The sequence below is a fragment of the Patella vulgata genome, chromosome 1, assembly GCF_932274485.2.
Source record: "Patella vulgata chromosome 1, xgPatVulg1.2, whole genome shotgun sequence".
Classification (NCBI taxonomy): Eukaryota; Metazoa; Mollusca; class Gastropoda; family Patellidae; genus Patella; species Patella vulgata.
The window spans coordinates 53,509,390-53,532,864 of record NC_065879.2 but is presented as its reverse complement, the minus strand read 5'-3'; the positions used below and the strand labels follow the sequence as shown (position 1 = coordinate 53,532,864).

The following is a 23,475-nucleotide window of genomic DNA, read 5'->3' as shown; positions in this document are numbered from 1 at the left end:
TCATTATCCAGTATGTAGTCGGTTATATACTTACATGTACAAGAAATGTCGAACTTGGTATGTTGAAGTAATGGAAGTTTTGAAATTTCTTTAAAAATGCGTAATTGTGTTGCGCCTTTGGCAGTGCATTTAAAGTAAAGAGATTTTATTCGGGAGAGAAATAGTTCTTTATTGTTCCATATTGTAAAAAATCGTAATGCCTGTGAATAGAAAACACTATACATGTATAGCATGGTATCTCGTATGTTACAATAGATTGACGGGTATTTTATTACTTCACAACCAAATTTGTCCGTTTTGTCGAAAATACCGACATTAAATTTATTGTTAATTATATTGATGTTAAGGTCAAGAACAGATGCATTTATAGTACTGGAATTTTCTTTATTTAATATTAGTTCAGGAGGATATATTTCACTTTTATATTTGTTGAAATTTCCGTTATCATTGATAGGTGTTATGTCATCAATGTATCGGAAGGTATAGTTTAGACTTTTAGCTACTTTGTAATCTGTTTTTCTTTTATGGTCTTGAAAGTCGAATTCGTATTTATATAAATGTGCATTTGCCATAAATGGGGCGGGGTCAGTTCCCATTGGCAAACCAATGGTTTGTTGCATTATCTGATCCCCAACCTCAAATATGGCATTATCAATGAGGAAATGTATGATATTTTGAAATTTTTCTTTATCAAAAACTACAGTGTCGGCATTGCAACGTTTTATAATCCATTTAGCATCTTCTGCATAAATGGCCATCAAGTTTCTGCCTTTCCCAAAAGCTCCATTAAAGGCTTTATCTACAAACCAATCTAAATTATCCTTAAGATCTGCATGTTAAAGCATAGTATACAAAGTAGAAAAGTCAAACGTTTCTATTGAGTTAGCATTAATTTTTTTATTGATTTTTTCTAAAGTGTCTACTATAGGTTTATTTTTATCAATTATAAAACCAGCTGCTGCCAGGCAGGATACGCCCACATTTTCGAGAGATGGATAGAGAACAAGCTAACAAGAAAGTGATTTTTCCTACTATCAAGGGCCATAATTCAGGAAATTACAATTCAATATGCGCGAATATTGAAAGGAACTGAGATCTTCGGGTTATAAACTTACATTTCAAGTTTCAACAAAATCGGATAAAAATTGTGACCTCTATATAGGGTCCACAACCTTGATATACCATATTTTTACGCTATTTCAGAACGAACGGCGGCCATTTTGTCTGTCAATTTCGGGCCTATTTTCACAAAATTCGAACTCAGCCATCCTTAGGGTGTAACGGTGATATAATAATACGTTTTTTTTAAATCGGATAAAAATTATGATCTCTATACGGTCCACAAGCTAAAAACGTGATTTTTCGTACAATCAGGGGCCATAATTCAGGAAGTTATGGTCCGATATGCGCGAATATCGAAAGGAACCGAGATCTTTGGGTTATAAACTTACATTTCAAGTTTCAACAAAATCGGATAAATATTGTGACCTCTATAGGGTCCACAAGCTAAAAACGTGATTTTTCGTACAAACAGGGGCCATAATCCATGAAGTTTCGACCCGATACATGCCAATATCGAAAGCAGCCGAGATATTTTGGAGATAACCCTACATTTCAAGTTTTGTCAAAATCGAATAAGAATTGTGACATCTAGAGTGTCCACAAACAAATTGTGGAAGGACGGACGGAACGGACGGACAGGGGCGACGGCATAATACGTCCACATGAAAATGTGGGCGTATAAAAACTATTAATTCCAGTATGGCTACGAAGTGTTCTGCACCAAATGGCATGTTGGGTTTGGCATAATTTAAGCCCTTTGGTGATAGTCTTAGCTAATGGCTTCGTTTGGCAGATACTGGAGGATATTATATATCTGAATTTTACTGGGTTTTTATGGAATTTTGGTATAGAATAAATGTAAGGTAGTGCATCTATTTTCACATTGTCTTTAATATCATTACTCCTGTTAAATGTATATTGGTTATGTAAAATATCTACTTTAGTTAAATCCGTAATGCATTTATAAGTGTCATTATGGGTATTGGGCCAAAGTCCAACTTCAGTAAGAATATTTCTAATGTAGTATTTTTTACAGATAAAGGCAATATTATTGCTGGCCTTATCGATATTTGGGACCTAGAAATTGACCCAAATGGGTCGCAACACATATAATAATGTAATCTGATTGTATATAAACTGATTTACATTCAATTGTTTCTGTTTTGACTCTTAATTTCAAATCAGTTATGTCCAGCGAAATACGGCCTGTGTCTCAACCCTATAGCAATTTCTAGCATCTGGTTATTCCAGTCTATTGAGCAGGTTCTCCAGTTGAATATGTCTAGCCTCGTTCTTTCTGGTCACTTGTTGCAAATGACGCTAAAACACACTATGGTACACGATTCGTGTACCAATGGTAAAATGTTTATTCTGTCTTAAATATTGGATATCAGAAGCCTGTCTTTTCCTGGTAAGATCACAACATCAATGTTTATTTGAATTGACAAATAATTCTTATTATATTCCACTATAGCCCTTCAGGCTTCTCCGATTTATGATTGCATGTTTCTTGTGACGTCACTAGAATATGCACCAAATTCAACGTTTAAAGTAAACAAACGTGCGTGTGTACATAACAATCACGTGTCCCTAGATCAGGGTATATAAACAGTTCTATAGCCATCATCGATGTCTTTTTTCTTGTTGATTCTAGACCTTTGCACTACATTCCATTGGTTTGTATTTAAGAATCGCCGATTCGTTTGTAAACTTTTTATCATCCATATATCTCTTTTAAACTCTTTATCATTGTTGTAAGCGATCGTTGCTTTGTCCCTTATTTTTTATTTTCTTATCGCTATCCGTCCGTTGGGTTGATAATTACTTTGAACTGAGTAGATATGGATAATTTTGAAGATGGTCACATACCATCTAATGACAACGATCTAATAATTGATTACGATCCTCTGGATCGTAATAATTTTGATTTTGGTGACGATCTTAACCATCAATCGTCCAATGAAACATGGCTGTCGTCAGCAATGTTTCTATAGGTTTCCCCGGAAGTAGTATTGCCAAGAAAGAATATAAACAAACTCCAGTGAATACAAGAAAACGAAAGGAAGGTAAAATTACATCCATCAAGACGATCAAAAATCCCAAAATCTAACACTAGTAGTTGTCATACTAATGTTTTGGACTCTGCTTTCAAGAAAAATAATCTTAGGCCTGCACCTAGTGCTACTATCACAAGCAATACTAATCAGCATATTGATATGCCTGTACCTATTTCTAATAATAGTTTTGGTTATAATTATGATGCACCTAATAATAATAATAATGTTGTCATTGACAGGATCGAATTTGATCAAATAAAACAGAGACTGGCAGCTGTAAATGAGTTTTTACAGTTCAATTTGGGGGAACCAGGGGTTTATGTCAATAAATCAGATACAGGCCCATCTACCTCTTGTAATGCAACTGAGACGTATGATGATGATAATTATGCCAATGAACCAGTATTAGATATCGTTGGCCCGCAATCTATGTATGACGAATTCCAAGAGGAACCGTCTGAATCAGATTCCTTTGATGTCCCTAAAATATTTCAGGGTGATGACTTTTATGGCAAGCCAGTTGGTGACAATTTGGTTAATTTAGTCAATATTGCGACTTAAAAAAAAAATAGAAGTTAACAAATTGGTTATAAAATATCCAATCCCTGAAAATTGTAAGAGGTTACAACCTCCTCTGGTTGAACCTGATATTTGGCAGGTATTACCTAGGCCTGCTCAAGCGCAGGATAATTCACTACAGGAGGTGCAAAAATTAATAGGACTGGGCATTGCCCCCTTACTGGGTTTACTTCCCAAGTCTAATAACAAGGAATTTAAAAATACCCTCATGGATTCTATTATCACCTTAGGCAATAGTATATTAGAACTTTCACTTAGACGTTGTATATTTCTTAAGAAATTTATGAGTAGGCGTTATCACCCTCTTTGATGCAGAAGTTTCGACTTTGCTATCAAAAAGCGTTATTGTTCCTGTCTTTAGGTCTGACTCTGATCAATTTGTATCAAATATTTTTTTAGTAGAGAAAAAGAATGGCAAATTTAGACCAGTCATAAATTTAAAATATTTAAATGAGTTTGTTGCATATGAGCATTTCAAACAGGAAACTTTAACTTTTACGTTAAAAATGATTAAACCTAATGATTATCTTTCATCTATTGATCTCAGTGATGCTTATTTCTCAATCCCTATTTTTGAAGGTCATAGAAAGTACCTTCGTTTTGTTTGGCGGGATGTTCTGTATGAATTCACTTGTTTGCCGTTTGGAATTTCGTCTGCTCCTAGAGTTTTTACTAAAACCCTGAAACCTATATTTACATGTCTTCATGGTCAAGGCATTGTGTGTTCCTATTTTATAGATGATTCTATTTTTGCTGCTGATAATGAGCAGGAAAGTCTGTTTGCAACGAATACCGCAGTCAACCTTTTTCAGAACTTAGGTTTTTCTGTTAACAAAGAAAAATCACATTTTACTCCTAGTAAGGAATTAGTTTTTCTCGGCTTTCTTATCAATACTGAGACATTTACAGTGTCTTTAACTCATGAGAAAATTGAGAAGATTAGATCACTTGCAAATGATATTCTGTTTGCATCTAACTTGACTATTCGTAAAATTGCTTCATTCATTGGGCTGTGTTCCTTTACAAGGACAGTTGTTTTAGTGGCGCCACTCTTTATTCATTTCCTGGATAAACAAAAGAATGTGGCTTTAGCCTATAGTAATTTTGATTATGATGCGGCTATATCTTTGACTGAAGAGATGAGATTGGAGTTGCTCTGGTGGTATAATAGTGTCAAGATTTTTAATGGTTTTTTTTATTTAACCACCCAAAATTGCCATAACAATGAAAACCGACGCATCCCTTATTGGTTGGGGTGTAGTGTTAGGAAACTCTCAGGCTAATGGCCTTTGGAGTTTTTTTGAATCAAAACAGCATATTAATGCACTGGAGCCATTGGCAATTTGGTATGGCTTACAGCGTTTTTCCTCAATTATTGAAAGGAAGCACATTTCGATTTTGTCCGACAGCATGGTTGCTGTCACATATATTAATAATGTAGGGGGATCAAGTGATCCATTATTTACCATTACTAAAGAAATATGGTTGTGGTGTTATAGTAGAAGCATTTTTTTGTCAGCTAAACATTTACCAGGCAAAGAGAATCAAATAGCTGATAGGTTGTCTCTAGTTTTTTCTAACTCAACTGAGTGGAAACTTAACGAATATATATTTAGCAAGGTTTGTAATAGATTCTTTCTTTCAGATGTGGATCTTTTTGCTTCCAGAATAAATGCTCAGATTGATTGCTATGTTTCCTGGGATCCTGACCCTTTTGCAGTTGCATTTGATGCTTTCTCAATTTCTTGGTCTAATTACCATCCCTATATGTTTCCACCTTTCAGTATTTTACCAAAAGTTCTTTCCAAAATGAAGGAAGATTGTGTCTTGAAGGCTATATTAATAGTTCCAGCTTGGCCATCCCAGGTATGGTTCCCTACCTTACTTTCCATGCTGATCGCCGAACCAGTGCTTCTACCTCTCAGGAGAGATCTCCTCCGTTTAGCTCACAACAATTGTCTTCACCCATTAAGGGGCAAACACATGTTCCTAACCGCTTGCCTTGTATCAGGCAATATCTCTCTAACAAAGGACTTTCAGACAAGTCTAGAGACCTCATTATTGGATCTTGGAGAGCAGGTACCAATAAACAATATGATCTTGCCTGGAAACGATGGTGTATTTGGGGTATTCAGAGGGAAGTGGATCTGCTGGATCCATCTGTAATTGATGTTATAAATTATTTGAGTTTTTTATCAGACCATCGTTCCTACAGTGTGGTCAATACTCATAGATCTGCAATTTTAGGCAAAATTACTCTGAAAAATGAGCCACTGGTCTCTAGATTTATGAAAGGATTATATGATAAACCCAAATACACTTTTACTTGGGACGTTTCAATTTTATTGAAATATTTAGATTCTTTATTTCCTTTAGAAGATTTACCTCTGAGGCTGTTAACATATAAAACGGTTCCCTTATTAGCTCTTGCTTCAGCCCATAGATGTCAGACTCTTACAGCTCTCACTATTAATGGTCTGATTGATAGTGGTTTCAGTATAACTTTGATCATAGACAAGGTCCTTAAACAACCAAGGCCACCAATCCATTAAAATTAATTAAAATTAAAAGTTTCAAAAACGATAAAATTTGTCCATGTTTTACTCTAAGACAATACTTGAAGTCCACTGAAAGCAGAAGAAAGTCTAAGCAGCTCTTTGTGTCATATGTAACCTTTAATTGTATTTCTGCTTCTACCATAAGTAGGTGGATTAAAGAAACTATGGCCCTTGCTGGAATTAATACTTCTATTTTTTCTGCCCATTCTATGAGAGAAGCTTCAACTTCTAAGCTTATTTGTCGGGTTGTCCAATTTCAGAATTGCTAGAGACCGCCAACTGGAGAAATGAACAGACATTTTTTAAATACTATAAGACGGAAGAGGTTCCTGAAGCAAGTATGGATTTTCAGGATTATGTTTTTACTGATGAATGATTCACAGTATTAAAATTCTTTAACTACTTTTAAGTGTTAAGTGTTCTTTAATTTTACTAAGTGACCAACCCTTTAAATATGCAATCATAAATCGGAGAAGCCCGAAGGGCTATAGTGGAATTTAATTCCACTCTCATCCGAGCGCCCAAAGGGTGCTCGGATGAGAAGAATTATATGAATATGTAGCCTGAGGGCTCGAGGATTTATCTTCCCTTGGCTATATTATTCATTTGGTTGTCCACTTACAGTTACACTTTACTTTAAAAAGACATCGATGATGGCTATAGTACTGTTTATATACCCTGACCTAGGGACACGTGATTGTTATGTACACACGCACGTGTGAGTTTTGTTTACTTTAAACGTTGAATTTAGTGCATATTCTAGTGACGTCACAAGAAACATACAATCATAAATCCTCGAGCCCTCGGGCTATATATTCATATAATTCTTGGAATTTTCAACGTGCATGACTTTGGATGATATTGAGTTACAGACTTAGCTACTTTAAACTAAATGGTAGATTATTCCATAAAACAGGTGCTTGATAACTAAAAGAGCGCTGACCATAAGAGACTAGTTGAACAGTTTTGGGCTTTAACACGGTTACATGCTGCTACGTCGTGAGGAAATGAACAGCTTTGGAAGTGGTAAGAGCTTGATTGTATTCTGTCTCACTCGTCGAAGTAGTAAAATCAGTGCTTACCTGGGCCACTGTATTTATGTCAGATTGTTATGGACAGAGTTCTAGCAAATCGATGCCTGAAAGACGCTGGAGGGTATGGGCATCCAAAACTGGAAATGTATTATTATCATCCCCACCCAAATCATGCTCAATAAATGATGCATTTGCTGGGAACATAAAAAGAGCTCATCACCGAGCTATTTAGTGGTAATCACTGGAAGATGGTAATCCGTCGGAACTTGATCCGGAACTATATTGCTGGGTGAAGGATACTAAATTGAGAACCTAACTGGCCAACTACCTCCAGGGTCTGTCATGTGGCTCATCAGATGCGGATGCAAGATTGACATCTCATGCAGTATGCTTGCTTTTAGATGCACTAGGGTTGGCTTAGAATGTACAGTATTTTACCGGTAGGCGTTTTTACAAGAAACCGATTAGGGCTAATCGATTTGCATTTGCTTTCCAAACACATTTACATGTACGGCAAAAATTAGCCTAATCGGTTTCACCTAATTGTCGTATTTACCACGACGATTTGCCAAATCGATTATGCAAATCTTCCAACTTGCTCACCTGCCGGATTGACGATTCGATTTCCAAGATGGCGTCCCCAACAAACTCATCGCGTTTACGAGAACCGATTTGAATACCTATTCGAGATAGGTAATCGAAACCGATTTGTTTTCTTGTAAAAACGGCTTTTGCGCTTGTGCTGTCATAGGTTGCAGCCAGAAACACGACAAAAGGATTAAACTGAATATTGCCTAGTTTTGAGGGGGTTATTTTTGTGTTTTGTGGGTAGAATTTGTTTTTTTAAATGTTCAAAAACAGCTTGTGTCCCCTTTTCAGTGCCGGCCCTGGAGCCCCTGATAGGCATGTAGGTGGTCTTATCGTATCACTCATATTCTCCTTTATCCAGAAATATATAGTTTGTCTCTAGATATAGTTTTGTTTGGTGAAATAATGTCCCTCAACCGCCGCTAACGAGTTAAGGGCAATATTGTCTGGATTTAAATTATAGTATCATCTAATCACCCCACAACATAATGAATGATTTCAGTGTATTCCTTGACCCCTGGAACATACGTTTAGACACAAAATTTATCATCCTAGACTAAATACTATGGGAGTTATAGGGGATTAATTGAAATGGGGGCTGTCCTGGTCGCCATCTTGAATTTCTCAAAACGCTTAAGGGTGACCAAGGTTCAGCCAGAAGATTCTGAAAGAGGACACCATAGGTTACTAAAATCAATCATAAAAAAACTTTGTAGACAATTTCCAGGTTCACTCGAAATATTGGGTTTGGCGACCGGACTAACCTCAATTAAAAGCAGAATTGTTATATTCAAAAGTCTTGATCAATCAAATTGCTTATCACTACTTTGCCTAACCTGAAAATTCTCATCATCGAAATTAGTCAATGTATTGATATAATTAATCTATGCTCAGAGTTTCATCGCTCTCACCCAATTAGAACCAAAGTTATCGTGTTCCAAAGTCTCAAACAATCAAATTGCTTATGTCTGCTTAGTCTTAGTGGCAAATGTGCATGATCAAACTCTGCCAAGGCATTCACCTAATAGGCACCTACACCAATTTTGAACATTCTACCTCATTTAGGAGAGTTATTGTGTTCCAAAGTCGTGACCAATCAGATTGAAGTCTCTACTTTGCTCAAGCAGAAAATGCTCAGCACTGAACTTTGTTAAGGTATTGATGTAATGAAACATACACAAAGTTTCACCACTATAACTCAATTAGAATCAAAAGTTGTCGAGCTCCAAAGTCTCGACCAATCATATTGCGTATCACTCTGTTTACCCGGAGCCGAAAATGCTCATTATCACACTTTAACAAGCTATTGATGTGGTGAAAATATACACCACTCTCACTTAATTAGAACCAAAGTTATCGTGTCCCAAAGCATCTACCAATCAAATTGCCTATCTCAGCTAACCCTCAGCAGAAAATGCTCATCTTCGAACTCCATCAATACGAAATGAAATGGAGTTTAACGTCCTACTGTTCTGCTCCTAACCTGGGCTAATGAAGACGGGCATACGCCATACAGTGTGCTATGAGGGAAATTTTGCCCGGACAGCGGCACTACGGCCTACTCTTATATCTATTTCAACTGCCAAGGGATCTTTTACGTGCACGCCAATGTGTACACGGGACCTCGGTTTTTTGTCCCATCCGAACGACTAGACAGCTTTCCTTGTCAGGCCCTCCGTCCTGCATCACTGACAACTCCATCAATACATTCACCTAATGAACGCCTACACCAAGTTTGAACATTCTACCTCATTCGAAGGAGAGTTATTGTGTTCCAAAGTCTAGAACAATCAAATTGTTTATCACTCTGCTTACCCTGAGCAGAGAATGCTCATTATCGAACTTAGTCAAGGACTCAAGGTATTGATGTAATCAAACTATACAGTTTCATGACTCCCACTTAATTAGAACTAAAGTTATCGTATCCCAAAGCATCAACCAGAAAATGTTCATCTTCGAACTCCATCAAGACATTCACCTAATAAACATCTTCACCAAGTTTGAACATTCTAGCTCTATTAGAAGGAAAGTTATTGTGTCCCAAATAGTGTGACGGACGGATGAATAGACCCATTTTTATCGTCCCCAGCTTTCTTCCAAAGGTGGGGGACAAAAATAAGATCATCAATACATATAAAATTTTAATACTGTATAAGGAAATACATGTCAACAAATATTTAATGTTACTTAATTAAAGTGGGGGACAGACGAGCATATTTTTTCGCCTGATCGCGGCGATTTTTAAAATCGCTCGAAAAATATACCCGTGTGCCCCTTCAAGGCGACAACGATTCTGCTCGGCGAACTATTCGCCCGATCAATCGCTCGTATCTAGCATGTTAGATATTTCCGGCCAAATATTTTTCGCCGGCGATTAAATTCGCTTGTGTGCCCGTGTCGGGCATATAATATCGGGCGATTCATTTTTAAGTGCCCGTTCGTTATCGGCCGTAAAAAATCGCTGGCGAATTTGAATCGCCGAGATTGGGTAGAAAAATACGCTCGTCTGTCCATAGCATTACAGCTCTTTTCCATATTACAATAAGGAAATATGCGACAGCCGACAACAAATATTGAACACCCTTTTACGGCTGTTGGATGCCACTGTCTGTAATTGTTGGTTTGTGGGTTTGGGTATTGAATAAAAAGACACTGGCATGCTATGGAGGGAGGCCTGTGTTACGGGAATTCATTGTCTAACTAATATAGTGAGAGAGACAGAAATGGGGTTTAACGTCCACTTGATACAAACTAGGTCATTTCGGGACTAACATATGGTTTAATTTTATTTCAATAATTCGCTAGCGCGTAGGGGTCTTTAGCAGTGGGAGGAAACCAGAGGACCCGGAGAAAACCCACGAAGTTGGACAGGCGATCCTAAACCTTGTCACATACAACCGGGGATTCGAAACCCGCCAGTTGACTCAATGACAGGTCTTATGATACAGCGCGCATGTTCTAACCATTCGGCCATCCAACCCCTCAATATAGAACAATTTAAAAGATTGGTTTATAACTTAAGCCTCTACATGTATGTCTTAGACATGTTGCTGAAGCAACACCCGCAAGTTTTACAACATTTAGACGATGCTAGACTGGTCTGCAATTTCCGAAATTATAGCTATGTTATCTCCCTCTAACTCAGAAACATGAACAAAAGCGTCCAATCAGAGGTTGTGACACAACCACACTCAAATCAAACATGGCTACCTCCACTGAAACCTTGACATTAAACGAACTTTGAACTTGATTATCTAGCTAGACATTTTAGCTGGAAAGCGCGAGACTGGGTACTCGCAATGATCAAGGAATCTGATAGGCCCCGAAGTGGGTCAGTAGCAGATCGAAATTAGTTCCAAAATATGCAGGTTATTATGTGAAGGGCTTGATAAGATGTACAGAGTGAAAGCAAGATCAAGCCTTCTATTGAAGATGTGTCTTACACTACAATGTGCAATTCAAAGATTCTGCAAAGGAATCGAGATAGAAACAACAATATTTTGTGTCACTTTTCTTATGATACTGATTACATCAAGATTAGTTAATTACAATTTATGTCTTATCAGTCATTCACAACACATTACAAATAAGCTTGATGTTTCAAAATGGTTCAAAATTTAGCAGCTTGCCTTGTACGTGTAAACGCAAACCAAGAGAAATGATCACATTACCCTGATATCGCACTTTTAACCTATTTGCTACAGTATTGTGCTGGCAATCATTTGGCAACCCTACTGTAGATTCAAATGGTAAATGGTGGAAAGTTTAACTACATAGAAGAAAAAGAAACGAGAAAAGAAATAAAATAGCTGAATACGCCAACATGGATAGAGAACAAGCTAAAAACAAACGCGATTTTTTGTACAATCAGGGGCAATAATTCAGAAAGTTATGGTCTGAAATGCACAAATATCAAAAGGGACTAGATCTTTGGGATATAAAGATATGTTTTAAGTTTCATCAAAATCGGATAAAAATTGTGACCTCTATAGGGTCCACAACCTTCGTATTAGACTAAACTGATTTTCGGCCGGACATTTCAGATTTTCAGCTGGACAAATACTTTATGTATATTAATATTATACCCAAAAAACTGTTCAATTTTACTATGTTTAATCTTTATTATGATACCGTAATTTTCGGGGTACAAGTCAATATTTTTTTTCGCGGAAAAAAGGCCTTTGTCTTATAGTCCACATTGACTTATCAAGATAAAAAAATTACAACCGGAAAAATAATTTAAAGTATCACACTCATAAGTAGTACGGTACCTGTAAGTAAAGTCAAACTTTTGCTATCGTCTAGAAATACTTTCTGTATTCCAATACAAATACTTGTCGACATTTCTAAATATGTATAGCTTGTATAACTTGTATTTAAAAACATAACTCCATTTAAAATATAATCATAAACGCTAGAAAATTCCATCAAATTCCATTTTTCTTTCAACATTATTCATTTGTAGATTTTGTTTATGCCACCTCTTGTAATTTCTCACATCTCGCGAGAGTTCTACTTTAGTTTTCTGTTAAATTAACCAATCATACATAGGCGCCATCTATTTTAAGTAACACTCATCATAATTTGTGCAATCACAAACAGTGTGTGTATTATCTAGTATTTATCGGATATATTGAAATAAAAACTGGTTTAAATGAACCAAGAACAAAACTTGGAATATTACTCAAGTAAGTCCTACATTTATAAACTGATTATTTTACATTTATTAATATTATGAGGCATTTTTTGACGTACATCCACACAACTCCTTTATCTCGATAAAAGATTGCTACACTGGAGTTAAAAAATATTCGTCTTATATATTGCTTCGATAATATAGATGGATGGAGGTTTTCACTATGACTCGGGTCAATGATATTATTGCAAATACATGACATATATGCATTTTTGGGCCTGGATCTTCGAGTCTAATAATTAACGATCGACTCAAATATATATGTCTTGTTTTTGTGAATGGAAATTATTATTTTTGACTTAATTTTTTACAAAAACTCAGTTGGACAATCATGTCCAGATGAAAGGCAATTTGACCTGTCCAAAGGGGTCAATTCGGAAGGACATTGTCTGTGTCCGGTTGCTTATTTCAGAACATGGGTACAAGTAAGCTGAATTGAACACAAACTTGTTAAACAGACTGTTAGAAATGAAAATATTTACAACAGACTAAAATCTGATTACGAGTAACAACCCATTTGGCTTCTAGTTCTGCCCTATACTAACATTTAGCATACCAAATGCTTAATATCAATTGCCATAATTATCAGAAATCGCTGAAAATCAATAGGCTTCTTCGTCTCATGATCTTAAACACTGTATAAATATAAAGTCAATTGTATATTACCTTTAGCCTCTAAAACACTGACCTAAAACACTGTGTAAATTGTTGAAAATCAATATGCTTCTTTGCCTCATGACTTTAAACACTGTGTATAAATTTCAAGTCAATCGGATATTTACTTTAGCCTCTAGAGCATCCACAATATTTTTCAAATTGATCAAGAGCCATAACTCTGGCAATAATTATCAGAAATCAATAGACTTCTTCGTCTCATCACCTTAAACACTGTGCATAAATTCAAAGTCAATTGGATATGAACTTTAGCCTCTAGGATCCACAAGATTTTTCACAGAGTGACCAAGGGCCATAACTCTAGTAGTAATTATCAGGAATCATTGAAAATTAATAGGCTTCGTTGCCTCATGACATTAAACACTGTGTATAAATTTAAAGTCAATTGGATATTAACTTTAGCCTCTAGAGCGTCCACAAGCAATAATTCAAGAAGTTACAATCCAATACGCGCGAAAATCAATAGACTTCTTCGTCTCATAACCCTAAACTCTGTGTATAAATTTAAAGTCAATCGGATATTAACTTTAGCCTCTAGGTCCACAAGATTTTTCAAAGTGATCAAGAGCCATAACTCTGGTAGTAATTATCGGAAATCTACCTTAAACACTGTGTATAAATTTAAAGTCAATCAGATATTAACTTTAGCCTCTAGAGCGTCCACAAGCAATAATTCAAAAAGTTACGATCCGATACGCGGGAATATCAACAGGAACCAAGATCTATCGGTTATAAAGATATATTTAAAGTTTCATCAAAATCAGATCAAAATTGTGACTTCTAGAGGTTCCAAAACCTTGATATACCATGTATTTACACTATTTGAGTAGGAGGGGCGGCCATTTTGTCTGGCAGTTTTGGTCCCATTTTCACGAAATTTGAACTCAGCCGTCATTAGGGTGTTATCACCGAATAGTGATATTAATTTCTTTTTCAAATAATGCATAATTTAATTCTTACTTCTATATTCATCAATATGGCTGACTTTATCTATTCATTGATTTAGATTTTAATATTTTGATTTAAACCCCTTAAAGTGATTGCCCTAAGCAAGAATGGTCTTGACTGTACTATTATAATCTTTGAGGTGCCAATAGGCTTATTAGTAGAAAGCGCAAAATAAAGATTTATACATTTAACAATGCAGTCAGATCAGTGCCAATCAAGTGTCGACGCTTTTAATTTTATTTACGGCTTAAAGCTTATTAACTAATTCTATATGTTATTGTAAAACTTTTACCCAATGAAATTTATATATTAATTTAACTTCTTTCATTTGATTCGTTACTATATATTTTTATCCCTAAATTTATCTTTAATCTGATTTGTCGAAATGATTGTCTTTTTGTCTGTATGCAAATTAGTTTGTTTAAAAGACCCCTACACAGACAGAAGAGACAATGAAAAAAATATACAGGGACATCAGATGAGATAGGCATAAAGGCTCAGGGACATCAGATGAGATAGGCTTAAAGGCTCACTTGTTGTAACTGAATAATATGTCCCAATCTTTATTCTGGTCAACAAATTGTACTATTTTAGAATATTTCAATTAATTGATGATACAAATTTCATCTTAACACACCTTATTTAAAAATTTTGAAAAATTCAACATAATGGTTTGAAACGTCAAACGTAAATCTTTTCAAATGAAACTTCGATTTAAAAATATTTTCGAACCCTCTGGACAAGTAAAATAGGATGTAATGGATAATTTACACAACAGGTAGGACACTTAAACATCTAGTACTTAGATAGAGATATTATTTATTTTCTGGAGCTTTCAAGCCAGCAAGAGTGTTATTGTCCCTTTAAGACATTTAGTAACCCTTTGATATGATCTTGTAAATAATGTATTTTTAAACTGTATATAAAGTAATATTGAAATGGATTTGGAATTGGACTCATAATGCAGTGACCACCTTCACTATAATACTTCTCCACAAATGAGCTATACACCCCCAATCCTAGCTCATCTACAAATATTACATATGTATCACCTGGGTGCATATTCAAAAGCAGAATAGCCCCGAAACAGTTGGTGATATAATGGTGGAAGATGAATTTAAGACTCGGAACTTCTTACATGCCAAGTGAGAACAACTAAAGATCTAATGGTTTGAACAAAGACAGTCAAGAACAGTTTGCAGACACAAGTGGATTCCTAGATTTGGTTCATATGAGATCACAGAATTAGTTTGGTAAGTTAAATCAACTATTTCTTGTACCATTCTCGGAAATTTACATTTAGTGTGTGACAATAATTATCATTCTTTTTGATAATAGACTTATTTACTAGTTAATTTCAACCTAAGTCAGAGTCATTAAGATGGGTCATGCTCACTCAAAGGAACTAGATAGTAATAGCCGAGTTTATTATATGTTGTTATCTCCCTTGCCGGAAATTAACGCTTTAGAGATAATAATAATAATAATACTTCCGGTGAGCAAGTCATCTTATGTTTACAATGAACAATGGCGAACAAAGAATCTACCGATGCGTTTAACCCAGATAACTGTAAAGTTCGTGACCTAAGGCGGTTTTTAAGAGATCACGGAGAGTTTGTATCGGGAAATAAAACAGAGTTAATTCAACGAGTGAAGGGAGCTTTACAGCTCGGGGTTAAACCGTTAAACAAAATAGCCGAAAACGACGAAGAAATTGCTAATCGACGCCAACATGAAAAATTTATTACGCCGTTAGGAGAGGATTTACCAGACCCTATGTTACTGAAAAATAACTGGACCAGTTCTGTCGACGATATTCCGTCCATAAATGAAAAGGACTTGTACAATTATTTGGTATTGAACACCCAGAGAACATTTGACCATGACCAAATGAAAGCAAACCGGGCATTGAAGACAAAGGTGTTTTTTAAGGATGGGCATGTTCACAACTTACAATATCATCAAATTAAGGACAATTGTAGTCACTGTTTTGTTAAATGTAAAGTAATGCCCTCCATCTCTACACAGAAGGAAAACCAAAAGCCTGATTATGATGTATGGCTTTGTATGTCAAAGATGTCTGGTCAAATCCATTCAGCTGGTTGTAATTGTAATGCATGGTAAGACATTAATTTTTTAAATTTCAGTCTGGATTGTTCTCTTGTTTGTTGTTCTACAATGCTACGACCTGTGATTTCTGATATGGTACCGCATTAATTCTTGTTTAGCTGGGAATCGGTGCAATCGAACATTACGTTCTTATACAACCTTTCCAGCATAATTTGAGCATACACAGCAATAAAGTCTCTTCTTTTCTGTCGATTTCGGCACATTCGGTAATGAAATATGCCTAGCGTTCTCCATGTTATTTTCTCGTTTGCTCACCAATCGCTCATTTCTGCTCTTTGTCCAATGAAGAGTTTGTAAGGGGAGACAACTCAATGTTGTTTACGAAACAGGGCTATACCAAATCTTCGACTACCGATATAAATGTTATCGCTTCCCTAAATAAAAATTTTGTAAATGTGACTTTAGGCAATACTATCATAAAAAGTTTCATTGATACAGGAGCGAGTATATCTTGTATTTCCAATTCACTGTTAGATAAGGTTTTACCAGATGCAGAAATATTATCTTCAGATATAACTTACATTTCTGGTGTAGGGGGTTAAAGTGTCAAAGTCGTATGGAGTACTCTACTCGAATTTTAAATTTCCAACACTAGTATTATTCATAAATTTTACATCTTTAATTATCCAACATGATTTTATAATATACTATTCAAAAAAAGTAGGGGATATTTGATTTTTAAGTGTTATTAAAGTCACCTAATGAAACTGACAAAGAAACAAATGACAAAATGAAATGAAGTTCACATTCATCGATTTATTCCAAATGATCGTTAGACTAAGTAAGGCACAGACTGACCATTATAAGGGTAAAATGATACCCGGGGTCAAACAGCAAAGTTACCACAGCATCACAACCAAGTCAGTAACGGGTAAATCCTCCTCTGTTTGCCAAACAAGCATTGATCCGACGTGGCATACTCCTAATGAGACGTCTAAGGTCATTTTGGTCCAGATTGTCCCATTCCTGTTGCAACGCAGCAGCAAGTTCTTGGACATTGGCAGGACGTTGTTGACGTTGACGTAACCTCTGTCCAAGCATGTCCCAGACATGCTCGATGGGGGAGAGGTCGGGACTCAGTGCTGGCCAAGGTAATGTGGTGATGTTCTGTTGTTGGAGGTAACCTGTAACGATCCTGGCCCTGTGACATCTTGCGTTGTCATCCTGGAAGATGAAACGGCGGCCATGACGTCGTACGAACGGCACAACATGGACTGCCAAGATGTTGTCCTGGTAGTACTGGCCTGTAACACGCCCTGCAACAACATGTAAAGCCGTTCTTCCAGCAACAGTGATGCCTCCCCACACCATAACAGAACCACCCCCAAATCGATCATGTCTGATGACGTTAACGTCTTGGAAGCGCTCGTTTCGACGACGCCACACCCTCCTACGTCTGTCCAAAAAATCAACAGTGAACCTTGACTCATCTGAAAACATCACATTGCTCCAGCGTCGATTATCCCAGTGTTGACGACCCCTACACCAACGACGTCTTGCCTGAATGTGATGATCTCTCAAACAAGGGATCACGCGAGGACGTCGGGCGCGAAGGTGACCCCTATGCAGTCGATTCCGAATCGTCTGGCCACTCACTCTCACACCAGTGTCTGTTTGAAGACGAGCGCTGATCTGATTTGCTGTGATGACACGATTCTCAAGGCCAAGGTATGGATAAATCGATCCTGGGCTTGAGTTGTCACCCTTGGTCGACCTGAGCGTGGTCTGTCCTGTACAGATTGTGTATCACGGTATCTGGACCATAGCCTGCTTATGACAGACTGAGAAACATTCATCGTCCGCGCCACAACCGCGCCACAAACAGAAGACAAAATTACTAGGCTTCTTAGGTCAATACATAGAAGATATTTGTCGTTTTGTCGTGAATAACATATTTTATTTCATCGAGAAGCAAGAAAACTTATATTTTCACGAATGCGTAGCATGAGTAAAAATATAAACGTTTTCTTGCTTAGAGATGAAATAAAATATGTTATTCACGACAAAACGACAAATGTTCTATTTATTTTATGATTTTACAATCATTTTAGGTAAAAACAACATGGACTACTGCTAGCCAGTGGAATAACACTTTTATTTCACTGATAAAACACGGTATTCCACTACTGATCATAAAATAAAGAGATATATTTGCAACAAATCTAGCCGAATTAGGCAAAGCAAAAGGGTATATGCACAAAATTAATACAAACAAGCCAACAGTGAGGCTGATGTCCCCCGCCGAAATCCCCAAATAAATAGATGACACATATTAATTAATCGCACATCTATTTTTTTTACAAAAGTATCGAGCAATCAAACTGATTATCAACTATACACTAAGTTTCATCACTCTCTATCAGATAGAATCAAAGTAATCTTGTCCCAAAGCATCGACCAAGGAAATTGCTTATCTCTGCTTAGCTTTAGCTTGATATGTTAATCATTGAACTCAGTCAAGACAAACATCTACATCAAGTTTAAACATTCTACCTCAATTAGAAGTAGAGTTGTTATGTTCGAAAGTCTTGACCAATCAAAATGCTTATTGCTCCTTAGCCTAAGCAGACAATTCTCATCATCGAACTTAGTCAAGGTATTGATGTAATGAAACTATACACCAAGTTTCATCATTCTCACTTAATTAGAACTAAAGTTATTGTGTCCCAAAGCATCAACCAACAAATTGCCTATCTCTACTTACCATAAGCAGAAAATGCTCATCTTCGCACTCTATCAAGGCATTGACCTCATAAGGTATCGTGTCCCAAAGCATCAAACAATCAAATTACTTATCTCTGCTTACCCTAAGCAGAAAATGCTCATCTTCGAACTCCATCAAGACATTGACCTAATAAACACCTACACCAAGTTTGAACATTCTAGGTCAATTAGAAGGAGAGTTATTGTGTCCCAAAAAGTGTGATGGACAGACAGACAGACGGACAGACAGACGGACGGACATACAGACGGACAAACCCATTTTAATAGTCCCCTGCTTTCTTCGAAAGGCGGGGGACAATAATGCACCACCAATTAGATCACGCCCATATAGACAAAGTACTGATGCAAAGGGAATTACTGAAAAATTAACCAAGGAAATGTTAGACAACGGTGTAATAGAACCATCTTCTAGTAGTTGGGTATCTCCAATTGTGCTAGTTAAGAAACCAGATGGCAGTCATAAGTTTGCAGTAGACTATATAAAATTAAACCAAGTCACAGAACCTATGACACATCCATTACCACTCTTATCAGACACCATAGATCTCATTGCTGCTGCAAACGCTACTATTTATTCGGTAATAGACTTACAATCAGGATTTTGGCAACAGGAATTAGATCCAGAAACAAAACATAAAACTGCTTTTGTCACGCATCAAGGATCATTTGAATTTAATCGTCTCCCGTTTGGCTTATGAAACTCGCCAGCTGCTTTCCAGATGATGATGAACTCCGTGTTGCGAGGGCTAAATTGGAAAATCACTTTAGTCTATGTAGATGATTTAATCATTTTTAGCCAAAACTTTGAATCGCATTTAAATGATTTACGGCAAATCTTCGACAGACTTCGCAAAGCAAATCTTACACAGAGAGAGAGAGAGAAATGGGGTTTAACGTCCACTCGACACAAACTAGGTCATTTCGGGACTAACATATGGTTTAATTTTATTTACATAATTCGCTTGCGCGTAGGGGTCTTTAGCAGTGCAAATCTTACAGTAAAACCATCAAAATGAAAATTTGCTAAGAAGAAAGTTAAGTACTTGGGACATATTTTAAGTAAACAAGGCATTAGCGTTTATAAAGACAAAATACGAGCAGTAACAGAATTTCCTACACCAATGAATGTGAAGCAGGTACACATAGTTTTTTAGGAACCTTTAACTATTATAGACAATTTATCAAAAATTATTCAAAGATTGCCTCTCCTTTAAACGCTTTACTGCAAAAGGATGCAACATTTCTATGGACAAAAGAATGTGATGTCGCATTCGATGATCTTAAGAAGCATCTAACCTCAAGTCCTATTTTAAAATTTCCAGATTTCAGAAAACAATTTATTATTTCAACAGACGCGTCTAATGATTCTATTGGCCTTGTTTTCGGTCAGAAGGATGATCAAAATAGAGAATATGTGGTTGCTTACGGAGGTCGACCATTACATGGTGCCGAAAAGAAATTGTCAATTTCTGAAAAAGAAGGCTTAGCGTTAGTCAAAGCTGTAAAGACATACCGTCCATATATAGTTAACCAAGAATTTCCTCGTATTTACTGATCATATTTCTTTCAAATGGTTAAAAAGCATCAAGGATAAAACTAGTCGCCTTGGAAGATGGTCTATGCTTTTAGGAGAGTATCGCTTTGACATCCAACATAGAGCAGGTTCCAAGAATGGAAATGCTGATGGTTTGTCAAGAAGAATCTACCTCCCATCAGACAATCCAAATAAGTTCCTTGATGATCAGCCAGTCTATTGCTATCAGGAGAAAAAGCCAGAAACAATTTATACATTCGAGTATGAGACAGACCGATATGAAGTGCAGCATTCCTTGTGCACTCTTCCACTTGTTGCTGCAGCCATGGATGAAGCTGATGTTCCGGATGATCAAGGTAATCACAACTCTTGTACAATTTTAAATGATCCAAATTTGTGCCACCTGCAACGTAATTGTGAAGATCTATATGATATCATAATAAAGTAATATGTTGTCTGATGACGAGAAGATGGCGAAATGTATCAACATTAGGTCCGAAGATTATGAATTAGAAGATGGAATCTTGTTCTATATGCGCAAACTAAAACACAAAGGCCCGAACAAGGAGGAAAAATTTCGAAAATTACTGGCAGTACCCAAAGCACTTCAAAATGATGTCTTAATTGGTGGATGTCATCAAGGCCAAGAGAGATTATTTGAAACCATCAGAATGAAGTACTACTGGCGTAATATGCTCAATGATATTCATCAGTATGTCAAGACCTGTGAAGATTGCCAAAGATGTAAGAGAAACTTCCATGGAAAGAAAACTCCACTCAATCCTCTACCTGTTAACAAGATTTTCAGTAGATGGCATATGGATGTATTACAGTTAACTCCAACACCAGATGGCTATAAATATGTTCTATTACTTGCTGAAAGTACAAGCAAATGGCCTGAAGCATTTCCTTTAAAGACACAGCAGGCTCCTGAAATTGCTAATGTACTGTACAAAGAAATATTTACCAGGTATGGAGCTCCTAAGTCACTCTGCGCCGATCTCGGTCAGAATTTCATAATTATCATCATTGGTCAAGGCACTTTCAGAATTGTTTCAGGTCAAGCGAACCCATACCACACCATACCATCCTCAGACCAATGCAGCATGTGAGCGAATGAATTCCTTCATTATCCAGTCATTATGAATGTATTGCGATGAAAACCATACCAAATGGCCAGATTTACTACCAGGTGTCATGATGGCTTTACAGACTTAGTCCAGCCACGCAATCCACTGGTTCCTCACCATTCGCAATGCTTTTTTGGGAAAGAAATGCGGGTTCCGCTTGATTCACAGTTAATACCCAAAGAAACTCTACCAAGATCAAGTAAGACTACCTAACAAAAGTCATTGAGCAACTAGAAATCACCAGAAAAATTGCAGCAGAGAATATGGAAAGGGCTCAACAAAAATACAAAGGTCAGCATGATAAGAAATCGGAAGAACCAAGCTTTGAAAAGGGAACAAAGGTATGGTTGTTTTGTTCAAAATTCAAGGTAGGATTAGCACCGAAACTTTGCAAGAAGTGGCTCGGACCTTACTACATTGTAGACCTTGGACCAAAATACACCTACCAACTTAGAAGATGTTCTGATGACAAACCTCTGAAATACCTCACAAATGCTAATCGTTTAAAGAAATATTTTGACCCTGCAACACACCCAACAAATGTCCCTACTGAGTCCGAAGAGGAATTAAATCCAGAAGAACTTGAAGAGGAACAAGATGCAGAACAGAAATCTACTGACGAAACTACCGATGATGCTTTACAATCTCATTCACAGCAACAAACACAATCTCAAGTGTTGAAACCAAAAATGTTGCCTGAAGCACAGATTGTAAAAATCATTAAAACAGCAAGGTACCAGGGACGAAAGTCATATCTAATCAAACTGATTACGAGAAATGAAGCTGGAAAGAAACGCAAGCGCCCTCTCAGGAACCATAAATTTTTTGTCAAGAAGGATGAAGATATCACCAAATCACAGAATTCGACAAATTTAGCAAATGTGAACATGATAAAACATCAGCAAGATACCAAACAAGATTTAGAAAAAATGATGAGTGACTTCAAACTCAACACCAACATTAAAATGTTGTGCGATATGAGAAGCATGAAGACAGGCCTTGAAAGAAAAATGATGCAAATGGAAAAGGGCTTAAAGCAATGCATAAAAGGGGGACAATATGTCTGTCATGAACAGAGACGCCAGATTTTTTGAAAAATATATGAAACAATAGACCATAATTGGATAGAAATAAACAGACTATCAGAACACTGTGACAATCGCTGCAACATCAATGACAAGGGAATATCTGATCTAGCAGACTATTGTGATTATTTTGCTAATGATCTTTATAAACATGTACAATACAATAAAACATTTTCCACAGAATCTTTTAAAGAGGCATTATATAGATCAGTACACAAGGCAGTTACACAAGGCAGTTACACAAACTTTAACTGCATAACACAGTACATAAGAATAAAACAAATCCATTAAGAAAAAAAAATAAAGTAGCGTGACTACGTTCCCCTGTGGGACTGGGGACAAGAGTAGGCCCAACGTTAGTTAAATTGTGTGTCGTAAAAAGCGACTAAAATTTGACAACTCCTATAATTTCCACATTAAAATAGTTAAATTAAAGTACGTTTCACTTTTAAAAAAAGAAAAAGGTCTGTGTGTCTAAATTATTTTTAAAATTATTGTTATATTTCTATAATCAGGTTTGCTAGGCAAGGTGGACTGGCCATCCATTTTTGACTGACATTCCAACGCTGTGCCATATTGGTGACGATCAATGTGTAAAGCACTGTGTAATCATTTTACAAACTTTAACAAAGTTTGATTTGACCACATAGACCTAGTTCTTTTACTTTATTAAAT

The 23,475-nt window shown here is 36.5% G+C and overlaps 2 long non-coding RNA genes across 2 annotated transcripts in view; one reads left to right on the top strand and one right to left on the bottom strand.

Annotated features, from left to right (window-relative positions):
• The window catches only part of LOC126830296 (uncharacterized), a 57,314-nt gene extending 50,655 nt beyond the window's left edge, over positions 1 to 6,659 (top strand). The window contains exons 2-3 of the long non-coding RNA XR_008786254.1: positions 5,483 to 5,564; positions 6,517 to 6,659. This is a non-coding gene — a long non-coding RNA (uncharacterized LOC126830296). The remainder of the gene's footprint in view (positions 1 to 5,482; positions 5,565 to 6,516) is intronic.
• Positions 1 to 23,475, bottom strand: part of LOC126830605 (uncharacterized) — a 99,668-nt gene that overhangs the window by 60,883 nt on the left and 15,310 nt on the right. The window lies entirely within an intron of this gene.